General features: G+C 44.4%; 1 pseudogene; it reads right to left on the reverse strand.

Moving 5' to 3' along the window:
• Nucleotides 1–217: 217 nt before the first annotated feature.
• Nucleotides 218–3,272, reverse strand: LOC142771271 (uncharacterized; annotated as a pseudogene).
• Nucleotides 3,273–11,122: the final 7,850 nt, after the last annotated feature.

An 11,122-nucleotide genomic window follows, 5' to 3' on the forward strand; every position in this document is an offset into this window, starting at 1 on the left:
CGTGTAATATACTTATATAATAATATCTGGGGTTTAAGGTCCCAAAACCAAGATATGATTATGAGAGACGCCGTAGTGGAGGGCTACGGAAATTTTGACCACCTGGGGTTCTTTAACGTGCACCTAAATCTAAGTACTACACGTGTAATATACGGAATAAAATTAGGAAGGAAAAGACAAAAGAGACCACTCATATTTACACCCATCGCCGTTTTATTCATTTATTTGTTAGAGTTTGCAGCTTCCGCTTCTTAGACTTGTTGTCCAGATCCGGAACTTTGTTGTTCAATTGCGGGCAAAAGTTCTTCAGCAGAATGTTCGTGCTGCACCACAATATATATTTGAGCACCACTTGACTTGCGCGTCTTTTTTCACAGACGTCGAAATCTGAAGGCTCCTCGTCGCTGAGCAGTTGCAGTGTTAGTTCTGTGGCCACTTGACGTTGGTTTTGAACTTTTAAAAATTCGGCACATTTGGAAAGCTCTTCCACAACAACGTAATTATGAGCCACCGCATTCACAGCTGGCATTGCTGGGTAAACCAGCCCTCCCCTGTCAATTTCTTTGACAAGACTGTACATGCGATTTTCCGGAAAAACTGCGACAGTCTTGTCAATTCTGAGGAGCTCTCTGCATTTGTCACATTTTAACCTCTTCACAGCGATGTGCTCCGGGTAACCAGCAACTTAGGTAACCACTGAAATGACATCCTTCAGTTTTCATAGCGCATCCTGGGTCACAACAACGTTGAACTTTCCACTTGGCACTGCTGCCTGCGTTTGGAGCTCTTCCCAATTTTGATTTTGGTCGTTATCAATTGCGGACGCCGTGCTGATTTGTGGTAGCATGGTTTGCAGCCGCAACTTGTTCTCGCACTCGTAAATCTGTCTTACGGACAAATGATACTGCGAGTCAGCCAGTCGTCGGTAACAACCAAAACGTTCTTCCAGAAGGTCTGTTTGGAACTTCCCAAGAAGCATAAAGGACATCTTGAGCTCCTCAAAGCAATATGCGCAGATTTCAATGAACGCCCGAGTCGTCTGAATAAGAGCCCCATGTGTCTCATCAGACAACTTACAGGCATCCGCTCTCCTTTCCTTCCACTCCTCCAACCAGTCCAAAAAATCGTTCAAGAAGGAAACCTTGGGGTCGAATGGAGAAGGGTAGACTGGCTTTTGCAAGTCATCCCTTAGTCTCAGTCCTTTGAAAGGAGTCTTTAAGTTGACAACCTTCCATCATCTCACTATTACAGCAATGAAACTGGCGGTTTCTTCGTAGTGCTTCAGGTTGTGCTTGGCTCCAATGAATCGAAGTGCATTCGGTCCGTACTCGCTGAATACCTGCAAAGCAGGTTTAACATCCTGTTTCTCGATGTCTATTGGGGAAACAGCTTTTCTGGACAAAGTGTAGCCGTACTGGAGTAACTGCTCACTCTCTCAATTATATGCGTCTTTGACTGTCTTGAAATACGCATACTGCATGCGCCGCTGCCCCGTTGTGCTTGGTTCGAACTGAGGTAACCAGAAACACTGGTCATTTTGTTTTAACCAGTTGTTGCGCACGCACTTCAGTAAATTCACTGGGTCGATGACGAAGAACAATGGCCTGTGGGGATCTGATGGGTGCGGAAACACGAAATCATTTGCCAGTGATTTTTTTTTTTTTTGAAACGGCTTGAGGGGCCTTGCTCACCGAATACTTAAACGGCACCATTGCGCTTCGATTCACGGCGTTGTTGTCGGTCACGACACACATTACTTTGTATCCAATTTTTTCTAAGCCGCGAATGACATCTCCTAAAATGTTGAGCAGAAATTCTCCATTAGCCTTTTGAACGGGAACAACGTGCGCTACCTCCTTAAACTTACACATGAGGCGGTGTACCATAAATACAAATGCACTATTTGCTGCTTCTGCGTTGTTCAACGCGATACCAGCGATGTTGCCTCCCTTATAGTCAAAAAATGGCTTTAGATGAATTTCGTCCACCATCAAAGTCACGTAGCGTTGCTGCTCATTCAACTCGGATATCTTCTTGGCCATGTAGTGGAGGAATGTATTGTCTTGATGCTCTAGTTGGGGGTTCATTCCGAAAGACGAACATATTGACCTAATGGTTCTTGGGTGCGGCATGATGATGCTCCCGTGACTGCGCATGTACTTGTACGCGTGAGGCGATAAAGTAAATAGTATGCAGCAGTACACCATCAATTCTACTGAGTAGCGCCGTCGTTCTTTTTTTTTGTTGACATTAACTTCACTTGCTCAGCGAGCGGTTGAATGATCGGAGTGTTATCGCTTTCTTGTGCTGTGTATAGTTCGTTCAGAAGAGAAGGGACAGTCTCGAAGATGTCTGCGGTTGAGTTTTCAGAGCTTGACCTCTGGGCACTGTCGAAACCCTCGACTCCTCCCAGCAATTCCAGCAGCCGTCGTTTGCTGTCGCTCACGGACGGAACTACCATTTTGGACCCGAGCCGCTTCACTGACGCTTTTGCGACGTTTACCGTATAAGAGTTAGGTCGGTTTTTACGACAACAGAGTACTTAATCAAAGGAGCGTCATCATTACAAATGTGAGCCAAAATGACGTGGTCACTGCATTCGATGGCATGCCAAAATGTCAGCTTCTTGCCTCGAACGAAGTTTGCGACATCTTTCGTATCGCAAAGCTTATCTGCTTCTTCCTCGTTTTTGGCAGTGAGAATTGACTCTGCGAGCACTTTCTCAAGGGAAGCGGCCTCTAAGCGCATTCGCTTGCTCTCTGGGTCCTCTCTTCTGGAGCTTTCTATAGACAGGTAGTTTGGGCAATCAGGGAATACCGTCGGTACTGCCTCAGCTCGAAGCCACAAACGTGAGAGCGGTGCGGTCACTGTGCGGCCGGTGGCTTGGTCAATATAGCTTGTTTCCCGAACGATGTCTTCGGCTTTAAAGTGACGTTCGCACACCTAAAACAAAAGAAACATATCCTAGCATCAGTACGGCTACCTCGTAGCAGCAACAGTACATTCAGGGCTTTGCGTGACAAGTTTATAGCGTAACGTGCTACAAACTGCAAGGCTCGCCACGCAACGGTAGGAGCAACCTCCATGAGAAAATTATAAAACATTCAAAATTTCTTACCCATGGCATTCGCTGACACGACCAGGTTTTCACGTGGAATGGCACGTATTCACGCTTGTCTTGCTTCGTCGACTTGATGGAACGAAAAAACGTGCACCTTGGGGCCTGTCTTGTAATTGCCGTTGCACCGTGGCACACAACACTTTTCTGGCATTTGGGCGCTGATTCTAACTCTGCACGAGCCTGTTCGCCACACATAACACGCGATAAACACTTAGGTCACTCGCCGTTTCCCAACTACGCACAGAAACGAATATCCAAGCAGCAACGTGCATCCGCGCCACGAACGCTCACTGCGCGTCTAAACGTGCTCGCCGCACCGAGGCTGCCGAGGCCCCGGATGGATGGATGGATGGATGGATGGATGGATGGATGGATGGATGGATGGATGGATGGATGGATGGATGGATGGATGGATGGATGGATGGATGGATGGATGGATGGATGGATGGATGGATGGATGGATGGATGGATGGACGGACGGACGGACGGAAGGACGGACGGACGGACGGACGGGCGGACGGATGGATATGGCTGTACCCTTTAGATCGGCCGGTGGCTAGCGCCACCAAGCCGTAATACTCAATGAACCAAAAACTAGATTTATTTTTTTTTCTTTAAGAAGTGAGTTTGAGGATTCGTACTTTGTGGTGAAGAGTTTAATTTTCACTCGTGCTTTGACTTTAGCCACCAATCAGATAACCTCCTTCTAGTTAAGTCTACCCGCTTAAAGTCTATTTTGCCCTCCCGGTCACTAAACCCCAGTGCTTTGAAAAACTCTGCGCCATCATCCTCAACTATAGGGTGAAGCCCTTTACAGAACATTATCAAGTGTTCGGCAGTTTCTTCTTCCTCTCCACACGCACTGCATACTGTGTCTACCCTTTCGTATTTGGCCCGATATGTCTTGGTTCGCAGTACTCCCGTCCTGGCCTCAAACAGTAGAGAACTACCCCGAGTATTATCATAGATCCTTTCCTTGGAAATTTCCTGCTTAAAAGTTCGATAGATCTCTAGTGCGGACTTATTAATCATGCCCATTCTCCACATGTCAGTCTCCGTTTCCTTCACTTTCTTCTTAACCGATAGTTGTTTTTGGTTTGGCCACCTGCAGTTTTCTAAGTATTTACCAGTCAATTTCCTGGTTCGCTTCCTCCATTTTGTATCGACATTCTTCATGTACAAGTAGCTGAAAATCTTCCTAGCCCAACGCTCCTCCGCCATTTCTCTCAATCGCTTCTCAAATTTCATCTTGCTGCTAGCTTCCCTGCCCTGAAATGATGTCCATTCCATATAACCTTGTACTCCCTGATTTGGTGTATTCCCGTGAGCTCCTAAGCAAGCCTACCTATTCCACGTTGCTTAATTTCTAATCTTGCTTGAACTTAAGATCTCATGCACAAGACCGCATTGCCGAACGTCAGCCCAGGAACCATGACCCCTTTCCATATTCCTCTCACAACATCATACCTATTGTGATTCCACAGTGCCCTATTTTTCATCACTGCTGCATTCCTGTTACCTTCAGTCGTCACGTATATTTCGTGTTCTCTCAGGTACTCGGTCCCATTGCTTATCCATGCGCCCAGATATTTGTATTTATCTGTTAACTCTAGCGTGACCTCTTGTATTCTAAGCTCACTACCTTCGTTGTCATTGAAAATCATGACTGCTGATTTTTCCTTAATGAATCTAAAATATAACATATCTCTCTCATTACCGCAGATGTCCATCAATCTCTACAAATCTTCCTTGTTGTTGGCCATTAGCACTATATCATCTGCATACATTAATGCTGGTAGTGCCTGATCAATAAGTTTTCCTTGTTTGACTAAAGATAGGTTGAAGCCCAGTCCACTTCCCTCTAATTTGGCCTCTAATCCTTGTAGGTACATCATGAATAATAAGGGTGACAGGGGACACAACTGCCTAAGCCCCCGTTTTACCTCTGCAGGCTTGGATACCTGTTTTTCCCACTTTATAACTACCTTGTTACCTTTATAGATATCCTTTAAAAGATTAGTGACTACATTTTCAACGACTAGTCTGTCCAGTATTCCCCATCATTCCTCTTGAACCACGCTATCGTACGCTCCCTTGATATCCAAAAATGCTAGCCACAGGGGCCTGTGTTCCTTTTCTGCTATTTCGATGCACTGCGTCAGTGAGAACAGATTGTCTTCCAACCTCCTGTGTTTCCTAAACCCATTCTGCAGTTCCCCCAGCACCCCCTAATCTTCTATTCATGCCTGCAGTCTTTCCTTTATAATCTGCATCGCCAGCCTGTAGACCACTGATGTCACTGTTATAGGACGGTAGTTGTTTATGTCAGCTTTGTCCCTCTTTCCTTTATAGAGCATGCTCATCCTGCTAAGTTTCCATCCATCGGGAACTTCACCATCGATTATTATTATGCTCACTGCCTCTCTCAAAGATTGCTTAGACTTCGGACCTAATGTCTTTATCAGCATAATTAGAATGCCATCTGGGCCTGTTGATGTACTACTAGGAACCCTTTTCTCAGCCCTTTCCCACTCTCGTTGTGAAAATGAAGCCATTGCACCACTTTATTCGTCCTTGTTTATTGTGGTGCATAAAGTACTTCTTTGTTGAAATTTTTCTGTCACCCTTGTTCTTGTATATTCAATAGCTTCGTCCCCTCCTAGCCTAGCACCTTGGGCAGTAGTTATAAAACTCTGCTCTAGACTCGTCTCATTTCTTAGGGAGTTTACATGGTCCCCGCCGCTCAGGGGACCAACGCCATCTAGTGGAGACGTGGGACTGGGCCCCTTACTGATGACGTATATTCACGGCCTCACGGGAGCCCCCGGCCTTGAGTCAGTCTCGGTGTCGTTGCCGGTGGTGTCTCGTGTAAAAGCGTGTCTCGACGCCTAGTTATCAGTCTTGTAAGTATGTAAATGAACCGCATGTTTTTCTATATACGGAGCCTCGCAAGAGCTGTTTCTTGCCCGGCGCCTGGTTGAACGCCTGTGACCCGCTTCTCGGCCACATCAATATGAAGTTTTAAGTATTCGGAATATACGATTATCGGAGAGACAAGAAAAGAAGAGTTGATATGAATGCATGAAATGGATTATTTACCTGCATACACTCGAACCAGAAATCCGGGAGATTACCTTAAAGAGGAGTTAAATCAATGGTACTAAAGTGAGTTTCACCAAAGTGCGACCAAACGTCGCACGTTCACGGTGGTTCATCATATCCTCAAACCATGGCTCTTACCCAATGCAGGAGATTAGCCAAATAATTTCCATTTGTTTTGTGTTACCACTTTTCTTGCTGGGGTCCCACATATGGGAAAGGTGACGTTTCGTTTCATTCAATTCATTTCTATTTACGCATGAATCATTGGTGCGCAAACAGTGCAAAGAGTGCAAATATATCAACGTCCTCTGGGCTTTCCCTGGCCTTATCGTCTGTTGGCTTTCTTTGATTTCGTCGACGAGAGGTGTATAGACGCCGGCAAAAATATCTGTTTTTCTTAACAAAAAGTGTATCTCTCTCTATTGAATTTTAAGTCGCGGGCATTGATTGTCCTCAGGTATTGACAAACAGGTAGTCCACAGTCGTTGCGCACATTATTGAGCTGGAGGCACCTAGTTTTCCGGACGTTGAATTCGACCCATTTTTCGTCAAGAAATTCTGACGAAGCACCAAAACTTTTCTGCCCATTGCATGCAGTATACTTTGCAGACGTATAGCAAGTCATGCATGTCACATACCTGAGGTATGCACTATACAGGCACAGCGGCTCCTGCAGTATTGCCGGTCATGGGCATGTGCACGGGAAGGAGCAGGAGGGGAGGGGGGGGGGGGGGTGGTGGCCCTTCTTACTAATCGAAACACGGAATCAATTCGGTCTCATACCTTATTAATGACACTTCTCACGTCATTTTTTTTTCAATACGCAGAGTAACGGCCATCAGTGGTTTAGACAAATGTGTGGGGGCTGTTTCGTACTCGTTCTACGAAAATTTTTCAGTTTTTCTTACGTATATAAGCAGCACATGCGTACGGACCCGCGAGCATAAAGTACAATTAACCTCCCCCTCTTAGCAAAAAAAAAAAAGCTCGATTTGGTTTTCAGGAATACGGATGTCTCTGATAATAATTACGATGAGGATCCCTGTTGCTGCCATCCAGGAGCGGTTGACTTACCAATGGTACTAAGAAAAGCTGGGAGCCAGTGTAAAACCATTGCAAAAATCACTTAAAGGCTTCACTTTCATTCTTGAACCGAATAAGGAGCTTTTGTTTTATTCGGGCTCGACCACCAGGGGGGGGGGGGGGGGTGAAGCCTGGAACCCTATAATCGAACATACTGCACACGCTTACGACTGAAGGTGACGCATTTCATTGGCGTCTGGCTTGAAACCCTGTTCTTTTGTTACTGCCATGGTTACGTTTCGTGATAACTTGGATCTGCTGTCCCTAAGAGATGGCACTTGCGTCTAGCGCTCCAACTGCCCGCCCACTCATGTCACACTACACTCTGAATTCCTGGATGACAAAATGGCATTCCTGAATGAAAAGAGGACGTGGTAAAAGAACGCCACTCAACTTCGTGTAGATGTTACTTTATAACTGCTTTGATTCAATCTCGTACTTAGGATATGGCAGGCATAACCAGACGTCTCTTTCGGTATGTGTTTGCAACATATCGACACCTGTTCGGTATGTATACCTTCAATCTTCGTACTACTATTACCTGGGTTTTTACGTACCATATCCACGATATGATTATGAGCACAGGGGCTCAAAAGCCCTAGTTGGTATTGCTTCGCATACTGAAATATTGGCAGCGCAAGCTAGCAGGACGCAAAAGGAGGAGACAAACAAGCGCAAAAAGTCGATTACTTTATTTTAGGTCTACCGGTTTTATTCCGCCAGTTTCCCAGTGTAGGTGCCCTTCCAAGTGACTATGAACCTAATTCTGCCGTGCACCAGGCCGAAAGTACACTCATTCAACCAGTAGGTGCTTGGAGGCAGCCATATTCTGCCTCACACATCACTGGCAGATCCTCAACTATTTCACCGAGCCTGTGGTGGATTAAGGTACACCCAGGGGCCTCCGCATAACCTTATGGGGCTGCCTTTCGAGATGAGTACCCACAAACGGCAGAGGGCCAGGTTGGTGTGCTCAGAGTAAAAACCGGTGGATTCCCGGTTGGTACTGAGAATCGAACCTGGTACCTGTCGCATTGGAAGCAGACGCTCTAACTATGTAGCCACCGTTAGTTTTGTTTAATGCATGGACCTAATGCCGTTACTTTGCGCTGCCAATATGCGTATGGGGTACGCCGAAGTGGAGAGCTCCGGAAATTTTGACCATTAGGATGTTTTTTTTAACCTGTACTGACGTCGCACGCCACACGACGTTTTGTCATTTCACCTCGACCGAAAAGTAACCGCCGTGGTCGAAACCTAACTCGCGCCCTTCTGGTCAGCAGCTGAGCACCAACACATAAGTATACCATCGTGGCGGAATGTTTTAAAATTATAGGAACAGTTATCAGATTATCTAACCACGATCCATGTTGGCAGTTTATCCCAAATGCGAAGGAGAAGTGCAAGAAACAAGAAATTGAATATTCAGTGTTGCATTATACCTCCTAGTTATTTTTAATGAATATTCTTCCGTTTTTACATCTGCTACTACAGCTAACCCAAATGACAATGTATAAAAACTTCAACACACTCTCACAGGCTTACGTGTTTTAAAGCAGAACATATCTATCTCTTTATCGACGTAGAAAGCTTTCCAGAGTGTATTCATGCGACTCAAGATGCTTCGAGACTTCAGCACTTGAACTGCTGTGCATATATCACCGTGTGTCTGGAATATTTAGGCGTAGAAAAAAAAAACACACAAAAACACACATCTTCAAATCTCAGTTTATTGAAAAAAATTGACACTTGAAGTACTAAATAGGTGAAGTTCAGCACCAACGATACGCAGCCTTTAATAAAGCAATAAAAGTTAGCAAAGTCGTACAGGATACATTAGGTTGAACCCTACTTCAACGTAGGCTACAAAAACGCATTTATTTGATATTGGATGGACGTTCACCATTGCCCTTCACACTGATTTATAAATAAGTTGCGTAACTAAATAGTTTCGGATACAGTCAAGGTGGATTGCATAATTGATTCACCCTTATCTATGCCACGGCCTCTCTAAACCTATGTCAACAAAATCTAGAGAAGTCATGATACACTTTATAGTTTTTATGCTCCCAAAATAACACGATGAAATGCTACAAAACAAGAAATGTCTTGAGTACCGTTCAATATCACTAACATAACATAATATTAGAAAATACCATGTGCTAGATATTGTGTATTATTAGTCGAAATTTCCGGAGCCCTTCACAACGGCGTTTCTCATAATCATATAGTGGTTTTGGGACGTTAAACCTCACATATCAATCAGATATAGTGTACTATTTAGCTGTTCAAATATGTACATCTCTATTGAAAAAAAAATGTCTAGCTAGTTCTACACATGAAAAATTGCTAAAGCACAGCCAGCATCAAAGAAGCAAGGATAACTTGGAAAGATAAAGATAGAAAAAACAAGGATAATATTAATATAGAAATGACTTTTTTTTTTCTTGCGTGGGTTAGCTTTCGTAACTCTTAGAATACTGCAACTCAAACTGTTACGTATGAAAGAAAAGCCTTCACTTGTTGAACGGTACTGCAGCTTATATTGGGTAAATTGTCATAAAAAATCATTGTCGGAATTGAAAAAAAAAAGCCATGGAACTTTCGCGGACTGTCTGTCAGCAAGCTAAGCAGCGAAACGTATTGAACCGTATAGTCAGATCACGGTTTCGTGATACAAAAGCTCTGCACTTTTCTTGTTAGGGGCAAAGTGCCAATGCAGAAAAAAAGAAATACGTGACAAAACCTGGTGGCAACACAGTTTTAAGACTATCTCGCTGGTTCGCCATGACATCCCAGATATTGGCAGCGGAAGCAATTCACCTCACGTGCAGATAGTTTTACACTGTGAAACAAAACTGCAGTATATTTCCTAACAGACACGATCTACATATGCTGAGCTCCAAAACCACTTAACAAATATATTGGTGTTAAAACGAAGCTGTGAAATCCGTAATGTCACACTATAAATCCGGTCATATAGTCCGGTCAAAAACGTACAGCTAACCACACTCGCTCGAGAAATATATATTTTTTTTCTCAGGGCTCACTCGGATTCGGACTTGGACCAAATATTCTCTCAACAACGTTCACCAGGAGACAGACTCACAAAAATTTTACTCAACTGGACTCACTCGGACACGAACTCGTCAAAATATTGCTCAAGCCTAGATTCATGGCCCGATATTACTCTGCAAGAGTCGACTCACGAGTTAGATTGCTGACTTATGCATATGGCAGCTGAATATTTGTCGCAAAGTCCCAAAAGTGAATCCTTTTTCTTTTTTCACTCCAAAAGGGCAAATCGTTACAACGTCATTTTGTTAGAAGAGCTTAGTCAATTTAAACGCTTCTTATTGCGAATCCGTTAATGTCCGTCATGCTATATATTTAAAGACTATCGGGCGTTTCGTCGACTTTTATCTTGATAGTGCCGTTAACCTCCTTCAGTATCTCTTTGTTTCCGTTTTCGTCGAGGGGGCGGTCATCGTTAAGGACAGCGATGGTGCTTTTAGATGCGGCGCACACGCAAGAGGAGTTCACGGTGACATACTTTTTTGTCACCAGGTGTGAGTTTCTTATCGGAAAGGACACCTGCATCTTTTCCTTGACCTGCACGCACCGATAGTCGTCGCGATCGCTGCACCGACTTACGGGACAATTGCAGTTCAAGTGATATATTTTCTCGGGAACTCTTCCAACCTTCGAGTCTTCCTTCCTGACAAACGTGCAGATGGACCTATTGCCCACGTAGTCGGCTTTCGGATTAGGCCTGCAGGTTCTTGCACTTGACTTGTAAGAGTCAGCTGTCTTTTT

This window comes from Rhipicephalus microplus, chromosome 9, assembly GCF_043290135.1.
Source record: "Rhipicephalus microplus isolate Deutch F79 chromosome 9, USDA_Rmic, whole genome shotgun sequence".
NCBI lineage: Eukaryota > Metazoa > Arthropoda > Arachnida > Ixodida > Ixodidae > Rhipicephalus > Rhipicephalus microplus.